At 34.4% G+C, this 17,160-nt stretch overlaps 2 protein-coding genes across 4 annotated transcripts in view; both read right to left on the bottom strand.

Annotated features, from left to right (window-relative positions):
• LOC148945477 (proton-coupled zinc antiporter SLC30A1-like) overlaps positions 1–7,314 on the bottom strand; it is a 62,273-nt gene extending 54,959 nt beyond the window's left edge. The window contains exon 1 of the mRNA XM_089099444.1: positions 7,167–7,314. The gene's annotated coding sequence lies outside the window, so the exon portion shown is untranslated. The remainder of the gene's footprint in view (positions 1–7,166) is intronic.
• The window catches only part of LOC148945476 (cardioacceleratory peptide receptor-like), a 593,562-nt gene that overhangs the window by 173,504 nt on the left and 402,898 nt on the right, over positions 1–17,160 (bottom strand). The gene's annotated exons all lie outside the window — the stretch shown is intronic.

The following is a 17,160-nucleotide window of genomic DNA, read 5'->3' on the forward strand; positions in this document are numbered from 1 at the left end:
AGCATTGGAAGGAACTTAGTGTCCCCAAATAGCATTGGAAGGAACATAATGTCCCCAAATAGCATTGGAAGGAACATAGTGTCCCCAAATAGCATTGGAAGGAACATAAATCCTTAGAATAGCATAGGAAGGAACATAAGCCCTTAGAATAGCATAGGAAGGAACATAAACCCTTAGAATAGTATAGGAAGGAACATAAACACTTAGAATAGCATAGGAAGAAACATAAACCCTTAGAATAGCATAGGAAGGAACATAAACCCTTAGAATAGCATAGGAAGGATCATAGTGTCCCCAAATAGCATTGGAAGGAACATAGTGTCCCCAAATAGCATTGGAAGGAACGTAGTGTCCCCAAATAGCATGGGAAGCATAGCATAGGAAGGAACATAAACCAGGCGTAGGTTTCAAACCTTATACACTATCACGATGAACGAAGTTGCTAGACATATTTTTTTTCTTTTTTTTATCACTTTGTTTGGAAAGGTACCAAGGGAACATAAGACAAGCAAATAGCATGTAGTTTCAAAACGTGTTTAATCACATGTAGAGGTCCCATAGAATAGCATACGAAGGAATATAGTGTCCCCAAATAGCATTGGAAGGAACATAGTGTCCCCAAATAGCATTGGAAGGAACATAGTGTCCCCAAATAGCATTGGAAGGAACACAGTGTCCCCAAATAGCATTGGAAGGAACATAAATCCTTAGAATAGCATAGGAAGGAACATAAACACTTAGAATAACATAGGAAGGAACATAAACCCTTATAATAGCATCTGACATAATACATGAAAGCTCATCATTTAGGAAGCAGTGGAGACAGCTACCCAACATGTCTTGCACCCAGGGTTGCCACTGGATAAAAAAAAATCACTAGATTTTAGTGATTTTCTGATTTAGGGATTTTCTTCAATAATCTAGTGATTTATTCATAAATGTAGTGATTTTGTTGTTTAGGTAATATAAAAAATCACTAGAAATAGTGATAAATCACTAGGGGTGGCAACCCTGCTTGCACCTAGCAGCTAGCATACTAAATGTATATTCAGAAAATACTGATACATTGTACAAACAGGTGATTTGAAAATTCTTAGATAAGAATTACCTAACTAGTTAGTAGTGAACAGGGGCTTCTACTATCCCTGAATTTCACGGGATTTCTCCTAATTTCCCCAAAAGAAAAGTTTTTGGAATATCTCCGATAAGTATGATTAACAAAAATTAATGATTTGTATTCTGTGTTAGCGCTCGTCTTTTAATGCGTTAACTTTCTGAAGATTTTGGATAATTCAATATACTTTTGGGGAAATTAGGGGATCTATGCTAAGCACTCGTAGAATTTTGAAATTAAAGTTTTATTAACAAAGAGAAAATATTTGCCAAACTTTCTACAGACAAAGATACGCCTAACGACGGCTCAAAAACAATTGTCTCTATTTAGGGAAACGAGTATCTATCTCCATAGAGTTGACTAATCTAGGGCAAATACGGGTGACAAATGCTACTCGTAACCGTCCCAGAACCGTGGTAAACAGCGATGTACGCTTAAAACATTATGTCAATTGAAGCAACGCCAGTGCTAACAACTCATTGCAGCAATAAGCCACATGAGGCATATAGAGCTTCGCACACTTCTTTTCAACCCCATTCTATTAGAAGCTTCATACTTCACCCCCTTCCCTGGAGTCCAATTTTTTTTTTTTTTTTTTTGTTTATTTATTTTTTTTTATAGCCTGTTCCTATCCCACTCAGGGGTGAACAAGCTTTCGTTTGATCGCATATGGATGACCAACGAGTAAGTAAATAAAAGCTGCTACTTAATCAATTCCTCTCCTCTCAATTCCCAATTGAATGAGCCCATTTTGAAGTTTCTACGACAACGCTTTCTATAAAAACCTTATTTGCCCCCAGGGCATAACTTATAATCTTGTACTGTGTTAATGCTAATTCCCAAAAAAGCCTCTCAGCATTATCCCAAGAACGACTGAGGGTATTATGTTCAAACTTTTGGGGCTGCTTCTGCTCTTAAAATTTAACCAAATCAAAATAGCGTAAGTGTATCCAAGCTATCAAAGAAAGTAAATAGATTTTTTTTGCGAATGTAGATAATTTGCGAATGGTATAAAGTTTTCCATTTCAGGTCAACTAGAGGAGGTATGAAACTAAATTAAACACTACTATTTGTGTCCAGATTTTTAAAAGGGTGTGTGTTGTTAAAAAATGCTGAAAATGTTTCTCCTGCTTACAAATAGCAGGCCAAACTATAAATTCTTAAAAAAACGAAAAGATTTAAAGTATTATTTTCTTTTTCTCTGAAAAGACTATGTCAATATGAAACGAACAGAAATTAATTAAAAAACTTTTTCCACAAAATAAGTTTTTCAAAGAAAAGTAAAGAACTCCATTAAACAAAAAATGAGCAAAAATTAAATCAAATAATCTACCAAGCGTGAAACTACCACAAATCAGCATCGATAAATAAATGAAACCCAAAACGAAAAGAAATTAAAATAAATAACCGAGTCAAACTCAAAACGAGCAGAAATTAACATAAGTTGGGCTCAAGATCCCCATGCCTTCCCAAGGTCAGAACATAATTTGCACTTTACTAAAAAAAAATACAAATGAATGTGCATTGTCAGTTTAATATACATTTACTGATATTTAGTAATCAAAATCTTAATATTGTTTGATTTTTTAAAGTTATAAAAGTAAAAATATTTTAGTCTTTATGACTATTAGTCTTTAAAGAGGTATTTGGATCAGTGCTTATTTCATGCTTCTCATCAATCGAAGTAACTACTTCATCTGAGATGTCTGGTACTAAATATTCATTGCTATCGCTATATTGCTGCTAGGTTCGGATAGTTTTTGCCAATAGGGCTTGAAAAAAATCGATTTAGTTAATAACGATATTGATAAAAAACATTTAGCGTGATTTGGATTTAAAATTCTACGAAATTTAGCCAAAGAAAACAGGGCTACTCGTAAAATTAGGCCAAATGCATTAATTTAGGCTAATGATTTTCGTCATTTGGGCTATGAAAATCCAAAAAAATGACCATCGTGCTTCAATCTGATAATTCGAGTGTCTAAAGATCGACATTCCGTTCTTAAATTAACTCACTGATCATAAGAAGCAGTGGTGAAGATTGTTGAAGAATCCAAGGGTGTTCCATTTGACATGGAACACCCTTCCCGATTCGGCTCGAGAATGCCAGTCGTTTGGTACCTTCAAAAGACTAGTAAAAAAATATTTGTTTTCATGTGATTAATTTTCTTTACTTTTGCCTGCTGCCAATATTTTTTTTTTCATTTAATTGTTTTTATTTTTTTTTTTTTTGTTTTGTTTTTTTTGTTTTTTTTAGATGTTGTGATTCACTTTAGTTTGATAAAGCTTATTTAGTGAACTCTCGTTGTTTTTTTTTTGTTTTTTTTTCCGTTTTATGAAGCAAATGCTTTACATGTTAAAAGTTCAAATGCTTATGTTTATATCTTTAAATATTAATGTTAAGTTTGTATTGTTTAAATCTTAAGCGCTTAAATGTTTAATGTTTATTTGATCTTTTCATAATCCCCCTCCTACAGGCCATGGAGGTTTTTGTGGGGATTTGTAGATTGTTATGTAATTATATGGAAAATAAATCTATCTATGTATCCATCTATCTAAATCACGTTTAAGGTAATGATTATAAGAGCCAGGACAATCTTTTCGGTACTTGTGTATTATCCAGAACACGTTCAAGAAGTTTGTTTTGTTTCGTCTGAATAAAACCTGTTTTTCTCTCACGTTTGGTTACAGTTAGCTTATTATTTCGTGAAAAAACTACGATGCAGGTATATTTTAATTAAATATTTAATATATAGAGATGTTTAGGTTAGGTATTTGATAGAACATGTTCTGGGTGGTCTCTCTCCATAATTCTTTGTTGTAATTTCCATAATTTCGTTACTGAAGTATCATATTTTCATCATATTTTGGTATATTTCATTATGATTAACCTAACCCCCCTTCTTGAATGTGCTCTGGATGATACACAAATACCATAGTTTCATTTAATTTTTGGTTTTAGCCTATAGTCTGTTAATAGTACCCAAGACCGTATTTAGGGGAGGGGTTAAGGTTTTGAAACCCCCTCCCCCCCAAAAAAAAATGTTTGTCAGACTCGTAAAAGCGTAATGAAAATGCATAAAAATACATTGCCATCTGTTTTTTAAAGTTCTTGGCACCCCCCACCCTCGAACAAAAATCCTGGATACGGCCCTGGTATTGGCACACTAAGATCTTCTTGCTTATTAAGAATATTCTTCCAAAATTTTTGTTTTTAATGATACTTATTTTCAGAGAGTTAGTTCTTATTAACGATTAAGTTCTAAAAAATGTTTTCCAAAAAAAAGTTATTCATAAAAAAGCAAAACAAGTCCTATAATAACCAAACCATAAACGAACGTAAATGAATTATGAAACCCAAAACAAACAGAAATTAATACGAGCATTGTCATGAAATATTAATATGACAAATACTGCTATAGATGAATCCTAAAATGAACAGAAATTACAAGTAATAGCAAATTTAACTAAAAACAGTGAGAAATTACCACAAACAAGAGTAGGGCTACTGCCTCCATACTTTCTAAGGGCCAGAGCGTGATTTTCGCTTTACTGAAAACGGTTTGTACACAGAGCAGTTTTTTTTTTGGTACCCTAATGATCAATCATATCTCAAATAGTAAAATGCACGAAAAAAGTTGTTCAGTGGTTCACGAAAAATGGCTGTCTAGGGCTAAAATGACTGAAACTTGAGATGGCTAGGAGCGTTCTACAGATTGCGAACCTTATTTTTGGCATACTTTTTTTAAACTGATAGCCCAACAAGTGGCCACCATTGAATGTTTTACTAGAAGGCAGGGAACTCATCTTCAATCAATTGATTTTAATGATTTTAATTGATTTAATTTATGAACGCTTTTCTAAACTAATAACATTTGGGTATATGCCTAATTAATTACCTACAGAGAAGGAAACATGTTAAGAAAACAATTCTTACTTCATAATATGCAAAATAATTGTAGCTAACACATTCCGCAAGCAGCCTCACATTACTTTATCCCCAGCACCCCCACTCCCGCCCCCTTAATGTGCACATATATAGCCCAAGTTATATATTTCCCATCTATTCAACCAATGTGGCTCTTGTTTCAACCCTTGTGCCTGTAAATTGAATCAACTGCGAATAAAACCAAGTGACGGGTGGCAGAACGGCAGAATGCATTACAATTATATAATTTGCTATATATTTGCACATCAGGTGGGGGGTATAGTATAGTGGGGCTGCATGCAAAATGTGTTAGCTACAATTATTATTCATATTATGAAGTGAGAATTGTTTTCTTAGCATGTTTCCTTCTCTACCGTATAGGTAATTAACTAGGCATATACCAAGATTAGTTTTGATATTCAAACACGCGAGCTATTATGCATTAGCACGTTGGTGTAGTAAGAAATTACGGTACTTTCACATTATATGGACATTTATATGTAAACCAGCTATGAAAAACTTGTTTTTGGTGTGCTAACCGGTATAGAATCATACAATGATCGCCTGGTTTTTACTGCGTATAGGATATTTAAACTTTTGTTTTTTGTAGCTTAGGGGGGGGATGTACCCAGGTTAGGTTACGTGCTTCATATATGCACTGCTTTGCCCCCCCACCACCATCCCCCTAATGTGCAAATATATAGTTCAAATTTGTTTCTAAACTATTATATATTCATCCTATTTTATTTTATTTCATTAGCATTAACCAAACTTGACTTTTTAGAAAGGCCCATATAATGGGAAAGTACCGAAATTACTTTCAGAGGGGGAGGGAGATCCTAAATCTGGTTTCTTGCTTAGGGGAACCTGCCTCTTTAGGTACCGACAATGCATCACCAGGTTGTGCTGGTATTTATTTTCGCTCCAAGGTGGCAGTCGGCTGGGAGGAAGCAAGAGCCCACTCATTTCCCTTGATTTCCCCTGGTGCTGTTCTAAAATATGGGAAACACGCGAGAAGTGAAGTTTGGTTAATGCTGATGAAGTAAAACAAAACAGGATAAAAATATAATAGTTTATAAACAAATTTGGGCTATATATTTGCACATTAGGGGGGGGGGGGGGAAAACCATACCATATATTAAATACGTAACCAAACCTAGGTAACTTTTTTTGTCCTTTTAACCCGTTTAAACATTTTCACAGAGTGAGCAATACCTCACTAGGCAGCGGAAACCTGTTTTTCGATAGCATCTTTGAGATTCTATATGGGGTTCTTCTTGCGTGTTCCCCGGCTACTAAATAAGTACCCAAAATTCATTGCATGGCCTTTATACAATTCGGAGTAGGGGGGCGGGGGGGGGGATAAGTTCAGTTCCGACGCAATGAATGTTATGCTTAGATTCAGGAGGAAACACAGATTCTAAAGGTATGTCTCGTCAGTCGGGTATCAAAAGGTCGTATCTCCATAATTGTAAATTTCCAGAAGAGCAAGAAAACAACCTCGCCACCTTTTCATTTCCCCTCCGATAACCGTAAAACAAAAACAATTTGGTATGTGAAATCGATATATATTAACCCGTTTTTGTTTTATGGTTATCGGAGGGGGAATAAAACAGTTGCGAGGTTTTTTTTGCTCTTCTGAACATTTAAAATTAAGGAGATACGACCTTTTGATATCCGACTAAGGGTCTATTTCTCAGCTATTTCATTAATGAGTTAGGATAATCAGAAAATTTACCCAAAATGCTGCCCATCAAAATCAGTAAAGTTTTACCCAGCCCCCCGAGGGGGGAGGAGGTAGAGGCTAAGACGCAATTACGACGGAGCTGATAGGCTAATTATATTGGGATTCAGCACTGAATGGGAAATCGAGTGATGTTTTTTCTTTTTTTTCTATCTGACTATAAGAAAAATCACACACAAAATATAGCATGTTATATTCAGAAAATGACGTTTTTCATGTAAATAGGCTTTCTAGGGTACGCTCTACTAGCCAGTACTTTCCCCAATAAATTTATGATGGCTCCCTGGGTCATTTACACTAGCCTACCAGCATTAAAATAATGGATACTCGACAAACTAGGCCTACCTTAAAAGATATATCTAAATCCCTTATGTTCTCACTTGTATATTAACCTGGACTTGAGTCTAAATTCTCTAGAATTTCCAGCATTAAGTTGTTGACTTGTAAACTCTGCCAAACAAAATTAAGCTTGTTTCCATGGGACTTCTGTGTAGGCATAATAAATAGAGACACTTGAATACGCGCTCAGTGAAACCCGCTTACCGTGTGTCCTTCCTTGTATATTTAAACAAAACAAGATTTTTTAGAATGGGGACAGTTGTGCGCAATTAGAATTCAAATCCAGTTAAAGGGTGATTCAGATCATTCTCTTGCTAGAGTTGGCTTCAGACAAAAAAAAAATATTAGTACTCCCGTACAATCCAGAATACACTCGAGAAGTGAAGCTAGGCTAATCAGAGGTAACTCTATGGCGTTGCCTGTAGTAAAGGCCATACGACTCCAATGTTTTATATTTTTTCCCAGAGGCACTTCATATGGAAGGGGTCGTCGCCTAAACTTCGGAAGGGGCTCATTCGTTTGGAAATCGAGAGTTCTAGTGCCCTTTTTAAGAGTCAAAAGTGATCGGAGGATAACCAGCCCCCTCCCACGCCCTTTTTATCCGAAAATGCATCCGATAAGACTTTTGGGTACTTTCCTATTATATGCACCTTTCTAAAAAGTCAAGTTTGGTTAATGCTAATGAAATAAAATAGGATGAATATATAATAGTTTATAAACAAATTTGGGATATATTTTTGCACATTAGGGGGGGGGGGGTAAAGCATAGCATATATAAAATACGAAACCGAACCTAGGTACCTTCCTCCCCCCTGAACCCCAAAAAACAACAGTTTAAATAGCGTATACGCAATGAAAACCACGCTTTGCATCCCATTGCTCTTTTAGCGGCGTCTTGAATTAACCCGTCAAAAACGGGTTTTTCGTGACTGGTTTCTTACAAAGGCCCATATAACGGGACAGTACCGAATTCCGAGATAGCCATCATGGTTGCAGCTGCAGCTGCAACCTAGTAAAGAGCGAACCACATCCCATAGTGATCAAAAGTTGAAAACCGTGTTTAAAAAAAACTGTTTAGTGAGAAAAAATTTCCATCTAACACTGAATCAGAGATGGTAACTATTGTTTCGGTTAATCTTAGAAGTAAAAGTTTATTGCGAAAAGAAATTTATAGTGATTTAAAAAAAGAGCCTGAAACCCCTTGAAAATGGCGTCAAATCGAAATAAAAAGTGCACCATTGGAATCAGCATGGCCTAAAACCTTCGGAAGGATAATTACAGTCCCCCACCTTGAACACCAAGGAAAATGACTTTTGCATGGGTAGCACTGATTTGTCTTCCTTTTTTTTTCATTCTTTTTTTTCTAGAAGGGCTAGGGGGTGGCCAGAGCATCATAGAGAGGTGTGTAATAGCTCATTCGAAAGGGAATTAAATTTGTAAGTGTCATTTTTAAGTGACCAAAAAGATTGAAGGGCAAATAGCCCACCCTCTCTACAGGCCTCCTCCCCCCAACTTGTCCTATACAAATTTTGAGATAGCCATTTTGTTTAACATAGTTCAAAGGTCCAATATATATGGTTTTGATTATGATATGGCTCTCCATAGTCCCTGGGGAAGGGCTGTATGTGGTATCGGGCGTATCAATATCGTGCGTATCGGTATCGGGTCCATTGGTATGACCTGTGCTATGTGCGTAGTATCTGTATCCGCTGTTGTTTTTTCCGCCATTTTGTAGACTCATTTTTTTTAAATTATGTCCAGGCAAGATATTATGGCTGGAGCAGTAGTTGCAACCCAGCAAAGAACGAACCACAGCCCATTTTAAACAAAAGTTAAAAAAATGTTTTAAAAAAACTGCCTAGTGAAAAAAAACTTCCACCTGACACTGATCCAGGAATGTTAAATATTATTTTGGTTCGTCTTAAAAGCAAAAGTTTATTGTGAAAAGAAATTCATGTTGATTTCGAAAAAAAGCCACAGCCCTCGAAAATGGCGTCATATCAAAATCAAAAGTGTACCAATTGGAATCAGCTTGGTCAAAACCTTGTACAGGGAAGTTACAGTCCCCCTCCCTGAACAACAAGGAAAATCACTTTTTCGTATCGGCTGCACTTATCTGTCTACCCTTTTTTTTTTTTTTTTTTTTTTTTTTTTTTCTCTCTCGGGTCGCTTTTTTCAACAATCTTAGCAGTGAACCACAGTATCATAGAGAGTCGTTGGATGACTTGATCAACATTTTTCTCTTTTATATGCGTGCTTTTTATAAAGCCTGCCATCAGAAAGTGTCTGGCGATCTAGAGAGGATACTTTTTGTGCTCTTTCTCGAAATACTATACCAGACTGCTGCCAAGGCATTATTGACACAGCTCTAGTAGTACTTATAGAAAATATTATACATATATATTCCTTTCATATAAATTCCACCACCATCAAGTTCAAATGGCACTAAAAACGGCACTATTGGTGTCGTGTCTCAAGTGGAAAAGCTGCACTGTAAAAAAAAATTGATTTCCAACAAAATTTTTTGCTCGAATTCAAACAAGTAAAAAAAATCCATTTTTCTGTTGGAATTGTGACTTGCTTATTTAATTCAAACAAGTCACATAGAAATCCAATTATTCTGTTGGAATTGTGACTTGCTTATTGAATTCCAAAAAAATTATTGAAATCATTAAGATTTATGTACTTTTCAGTAAAAAAAATTTAATTTTCACCGTAAATAGGCTATATCAATCTACACGGTTTGAACTTCAACAGCAGTTTGAAGTTTCTTGAATATAATTTTAAATTTGACTATAGGACCATTGAAAGTAATATGTTCAGTATAAGTTCAATTCAAATATTTGAATTATAGCAGAAAAAAGAGAATACTAATGTAATTTTAAGCGTATAAAAATAATTATAAAAATAAGGAAATATATTTTTACTTCGAAATAAGTTGAGCTTTCTTGTCTGCAAAATGAACACGCAGAAATTTATGTACAAAAAATATCTTTTAACTTTTACAATCGCTTTTTTTAAATACATTTTTTGTGAGTTTCTGTAGGTAGAAAATTTCTTAAGATGCTACCCTAACCTTAACAGTACTAACGGTGAAAATATATTGCTTTCTGAATTCAATTTTTTTTTAATTAAGAACGAAAATCCTCTTTTGGGAACAACTTATGTTTTTGCGATGAACGTCATTTTTGTAATGAGACCCAAAAAGCGTTTAAAAAAAATTCTTCCCTGGATTTGCCATAAATTTACTGCTTACGCTGAATAACCAAGCAAGCAAATATATCAAAGAAAAGAAGACGCCTGTAAGGGTATTTCAGTCCTTTACGTACACGTAAAGGAACCATAAGCTTCCCTAAAAAAGAGAATTTTATAAAATGGTGCACATATCAACTGGACTCAGAAATACTACACTTTAATAGCATGAATCGTACTTCAAAAGCTCCGGTTTGCTACAGGATTAATTAAAAAATAGAAAGTTAGCCTAATAACTTTTATCAAACGTTAAACTGTGTTAAACTGTAAAAAGTGTGTCAAAAAGTGTTAAACTGTAATTAAGGAGCGACTCAGCTCAATTCTAACCGAAACTCAAAAATAGAATTTTGATAACAGTTGATAAGAATTGGGTTTTTATGCAGATTGCAAATATATAAATTTCATTACGTTTAATATTTACCCACCAAAGGCTCCAAGCCTCAGAAGAAAAAGGGATTTTGAAAACAGGGAGCCTGATTTTCGAAAAATGGAGAAACACTCCCCAAAAAGTGAATAAACCTTAATGTAAATCAGACCTTCAGATTCAGCGTATCAAAAAATGTTATTGTGGGGGTATGATCTCCTATCTGCATAAATGTGGAATTGTATGTTTTTGCCATAATACTGATCACGGATGCGTTTCTATTTGTTTTTTTTTTTTTCTAGTGTCATTTTTAATAGACCGTAAAGATTGGAGGGCAACTAAACCTCCTCCCAAGACCTAATTTGTCTCTTATTTTGTTTTTGAATGTTAAGATCAAATTGACAAACAAACAAAAAATCATCTCCTTTAACTGCCTACAAACGTATAATACAGAAGTAGCTTTAATATTAAGACCTTCAAACGATGAAGCGACGATTTTACCTAGGGGGCATTCAGATTAGAGAGAGAAGACATTTTGATTGTGATGGTAAGTATTCAGTTTAGTCTATTAATATTGATAACTTGTGTATTATGTTTCCCAAAATGTTTAAGATAGTACATTTTTATAGGTAAAAAAAAATTTGGTAAAATTCTACGGTACTTAGCTGTAAACCATGCAAGAAGTGAAGTTCGGTTAATACTAATAAAATAAAACAAAATAGGATAAAATTTAATATTTTATAAAAAAAATTCGGTTATTTATTTTCACATTAGGGGGGTGGGGGTAAAGCATAGCATATATTAAGTACGTAACCTAACCTAGGTACCTTTTTCCCCCTAAACCCCAAAAAACTAAAATTTAAATATTGTAAACGCAGTGAGAAACCGCTGTTTGCAATCCAATTCTCCGTTGAGAGAACCTGTTTGACTAGTTTCTTTTATCATCTCTTGCGTGGCTTACACCTAATAGAACAGTACCAATTCTACTTTGGCTACTTTTGGCTATCTTGGAACGGCGATAGGTTAGGAACATGAAACTTTCAGAGATCGGTCCACAGGCTAAATTATGGCTACTTGTGCAGTATCTGGAACTTATGCGAAAAGTGAATTTTGATTGATAGTGAAGTAAAACAAAATTGGATAAAATATAATTACTTGTAAACACGTTTCGGTTATATCTTTGCATATTAGGGGGGGGGGGGGGAAAACAAAGCTTACATTAAATACCTAACCAAACCTAGGTACCTTTTTTCCCCTATACTCCATAGAACAATAGTTTAAATATTGTAAACCCAATAACAAACCACGCTGTACAATCCATTTCTCTATTGAAAGAAACTCGTTTCGAAAGAAACCCGCGTCTTCCCTATATAGTATAGCGCATGTGTTCCAGATAGTACATAAGTATCGAAGTATGTCCCGGGAATGTATTTTGAAGCGCCTACCTCCACTCCTTCTCCCTCTAGAGGGTCCTTAAATTTGCCTACATGACAGGTCTATACTTATTGAAATTTTGACAAAACATCATTTTACCTAAATTTTCAGGTATCAGTTTCTTTTTCTCTGGCTTTAGTTCAAAAATGCAAGTCCTGTAATTTGAGTAGAATTTTAAGCCATATCAATGTTTTTTTTTTTCAAAATTTAGGAACTATATTTACATAACCTTAAAACCTTATAAATTGGGATTGAGCAAAGTTGTGAAGCTGAAAACAATTTTGTTGTATTTCATCTGAGCAGAAGATCTATTTTGCAAGGTTTCAGTTTTATAACACACAGGTTTTATGAGGTCTGAATCTGATGACTAAGTCAAAGGTATTCAGAAAAGACAGGATTCGTGGCATTATTATTGCAACCGTTCACCTCTGGAGGTAGAAAAAAGAGGGGAAGTCTTTCTTTTGTTTGTGCTGTAAGGGGGGGAGGGTCTTCTCATGGTGATGACTCCATGCCCAAACTCAGCCATGAGACCCGAGTACCCCTAAATAAGCCTCAATAGACGAAATGAACCAAGTGAGAGAGATATCTGACAAAATCATGATCATCATAATAAAATATTCAAGACAATACAGGTATAAGAAAAACTAAGATTTTATTATTGAAGAAGAGAACTTTTTAGCTATTTCATTTCATAGCTATTTCATAGTTATTTCATTAAAAATTAAAATTCAATAATTATTATTCACAATCAAAGATCAATTCTTGTTCATATAATTGCTAGAAGTAAAATTTATTATTATTAAAGGAAAGCAAGCATTATAACTAATATATTAAGACTAATATGTTCCTGCTTAAAAGAATCTAATAAAAATATTAAAGAATGGGATATATACCCATTTACTAGGATTTCAACATAATAAAATTAAGAAAGAGCAAGGAACACATTAGACTTACATTCTATATGCATACGAAAAGCTTGAGCAAAGCCATAAACCCAACTGACTTCTCTCGTCAGTGTCACGCTATATCAAAAGATATGTTCCCCTTATTTGTCAAACAAACGTAGCTAACTTCAATCCTTCTAAGAAAGGGTTTCTATTGCAAAATAAGGAAATTGTGTACAGGGAAAGGATTACAAAGATAAGTTTATTGGGTTCAACATACCCTGAAAGGGCATTGGCTTAAGCCGGATTCATAGCAACTTGATATTAATTTTAAAATTAGAAAGACATTCCTTACAAATCCGACCTTGTAATATAAGCTTGCGTAAAAGTTTTAAAGATTTTATTATGCTGATATCTTCGAATAACTATAGAAAACTATTATGGTCGTCCCACTCAATTGCGCTGGCCTTTACAAGGATAAATCACGAGACAAGAAAACACAGAAACATAGAATTAAATACATAATTAATATACAGCAATAGACAATCAATTGAATTTTAGGCTGCAACGCTATTGAATGAGTAAGTGACCAAGAAAATTATAAGAATATTAATAGACAGAAGCTTATCAGCTGAAGGTGGCTTCTGTTCGCTAGCCTTTAATGATTTAATACTATTTTATCATTTGTGGTACTGGGTCTATTTTCCTCACATCTACGATCGTGCCTTATCATGTCATTAAGGAACGTAGAACCTTTTACAACACGATTCTTTTTTTCTTTTCTTCAAGGCCATTGAACAGAATAAGGATAACAAACGACTATCATTTTATAATTAAAAGGTTTTAGAAGGTCAAATATTATTTAGAGGTAAATTTTCTTCTTATTATAAATTTTTTTTATAGTGGATTTAAATATATATATATATTTTTTTTTTATTAATTACTACATACATTCTTGTTATATTAATTGGTGCTTAAAAGTTAATAGAAACTCAGTAACTAGGGAAGAATCGCAACATAACAACCATCAAGCTAAAACATACCCAAACCAACTATCATAACTAAATCCATCACCTTCTTTCTAAGTTAAGTACTAATTATGGCTATTCCGTTGAGCCTAAGGGCAACAGAAAAAGCAAGAAACAGGTCAATTTCAATAATTTGGAATTTTATCATTTCATCTAGTCACCATTTTGTTCAATTGAACAGTTCACTCGTAAATTGAAACCAACTTCCCCGTCAGTAATATAGAAAATATTTGGCAACAATATCATAAGAAGGAAATTAATTTAAAATACAACATCGATCCATTGTAATAAACATCTGAAAAATTGAAATTCATATGATTAAAATGAATATAAGACAATGAATATTCCCCTAAGTTAAACCAAAATATCGATGTTTTTAAATTATTAACTCAAAATTCATCAAATTTTTTATCACTTTTATTTCTTGTTGAAAAGGAGTATATAAAAATCAGTGTATGTAAGAACTACATAAATAGCAAGAGTTCAATTTACTATTGAAAGAACGGATGAGGTTGCTGGAAAATTTAGAAGTGATGAAGGCTAATATTGATAAGCTGAATACAACGGTTATTTTAACTTTCTTAAGGAGTAGAATGGATTACCCTCTCTTCCTTTTGTTACATTCTGTTGTTCTACAACTACTGGATCAGAATCTGTATTTTGTATAGAGGATTGAATTTCGGTGTTAATTAAAGGTTCCCGCTGCATAGCAGATATTTGCATAGCATTATTTTCGGAAGCACAATCTTCCAATTGGGAAGATTGATCAGAAGGAGAGTACGGAGTCTCTTGCTCCGGTCCTGAGTTAGGAGCAGATTCAGGTACTACATTTTCCAACATTAACAGTGGATTTATTCTTTTTGTCCTAAGATTATGGGGTACCTTTTCACCTGCATCAGGTGTAAAATCATTACATTCTGACTTGGAATTTTCCATCCTTTTCTCTGAATTAGTGATGAGCCTATCATAAGGCTCCGCTTATTTTTGATTATACTATAAAAATGGTTCATGATACAATTTTTTTAAATGCCTGGAATTGTCAGTTATTTTATGTAGTTCATAGATATTTAATTATCCTAAATAGAAACAGTACCAAACAAAATAAACAAAACAACATATGTAAATCGACAAGAGTAATTTGTTGAATTCCTTTATACTGAAGTAATGCTACGACAGTATGCGATGTCACCCACCTCAATAGTAACTTACTTTGAGGTCTTATTGTAAAGATGAGCTTGTTTGGCTCTCTGAATTTTAATTTCCTTAGCACACACTTGATGTATTTCGCTTATATTCTGCACTAACCGTGTTACATATGATTCATAGCCGTCGAAGTAATTTACAGTTGTTGGTTTTCCGATTGCCAAATCGGCCAAGGTTCTCCCATTAAACTCATGTGCTATTAAAAAACTAGAAAATTTCCTCACACTACTTAAAGATTCATTCATTCTTAACACAATAAGTGGTAACTGTTTATTCCATTCTACTTGATAAAGATTTGCACATGTGTGCTAAAGAACCTTTTTCAGTATCTTTACTTTATGTTCCACAGAGTCGTTGCTGTGTGGGTTATACGGACTGGAAAATATCTTTTTGCAATTTATTTATTTGAACATTTTCTGATCTCTGTGGAGTCAAAATTTGACCCATGGTCAGAGAGCACGGCCTCGGGCAGTCCATAATAAGCGAAAATTCTTTCCCATAAGAATTTCATAGTAAATTCGGTATTTAACGAAGGTACACTATGCAAAACAACTAATCCACTGAAATGATCTACCCCTAACAATACGTAGCGATTACCTGCACTTGTTATTGGGAACGGGCCTGCGGCATCAATTCCCCAAGCCAAAAAGGCATACTTGGTGTCAAATTTTTTCCGAGAGGAGGTTTAATTTTCTTACTATTTGCGCGGTTACATAAATCACAATTAGCGACAAATTCCTTAATAATGGAGGCTATATTTTCAAAAATACAAAACTGTCGGAGTTTCCATAGCGTTCTTTCGTAGCTGGCATGGCTACCAAGCAATAAATGATCATGAAATAATTTGAAGATGCCTGGAATTATCGCTCTAGGCAAAACTATCTGAATAGATGGTTCTGCAGCTGCTTTTTGGTTTATCCTAGAATAACTGTTTGGTGAACACTCAATTCTATACAGAACATCATCTATTAAAACAAACTCTTTATTAATAGTAATGAGTCACGAAGAGGTTTTACTGAATATCATATTCTTTTTTTCAATATCCATATCATCAAAATTAAAAATGCGGTAGACACTATACTCACCGCGAATTGGCCAACCCTTCTGGTTCCCTGGTTCACACCAGGAATGTGGGCCAGTATACACTTGTGACTTATCATAGATGGAGCTCCTCGTGGGAGCAGTGTGGTCATTCCACATATCCGGCTCCTTAAGTACATAAAGTCCATACCTTATATTGGGATCCCGTAATGGTCATTATATAAAGTACCCAGATGTACTACCTACGAAATATACATAAAGGGTCCTAATAAAAACGCCCGCCGCTAAAAATTCCAGTTAACTATGAACCAGATATAAGGTCTGACTACTGTCTATAATCTCCAGAAATGGCCTCGATAAAATATCAGCTATAATTTTAGTCCCAGGAATGTGTCTATACGTATATAAGGGATTATCCATCAGTAATGATACTCGGTACATCTTACTAGATAGATCCCTGTGTTTACTTAAATACTGCAAATTTTGAGCGTTCATATAAATATTACACTGTCTTCCCCAGATATAATACTGAATCTGAGAGCTTTTTAAGGTTTCATATAAGCCGTATAATTCCATCACAATAGAATAATGCTTCTAAAATTGTTTCGAGAAAAATCTAAAAAAAGAACAAACGACTCCCATCCTTCCGTCATCTCTTTCATGACAAAGAATAGCCCCGCCCCTATTTTCAGAGAAGTCAACAAATAACTCAAATTCTTCTTCAGGATTTGCCATATGAAATACAATTTCTCTAAATTTATGACTTATTTGTCCAACTACGGACAACAAGCGATCTCTTGCTCTTCCTTCCATGTCCACGATTGGGTCT

The sequence above is a fragment of the Artemia sp. Qi Xiang Cuo genome, chromosome 13 (assembly GCF_049724085.1).
Source record: "Artemia sp. Qi Xiang Cuo chromosome 13, ASM4972408v1, whole genome shotgun sequence".
NCBI classification, from domain to species: domain Eukaryota; kingdom Metazoa; phylum Arthropoda; class Branchiopoda; order Anostraca; family Artemiidae; genus Artemia; species Artemia sp. Qi Xiang Cuo.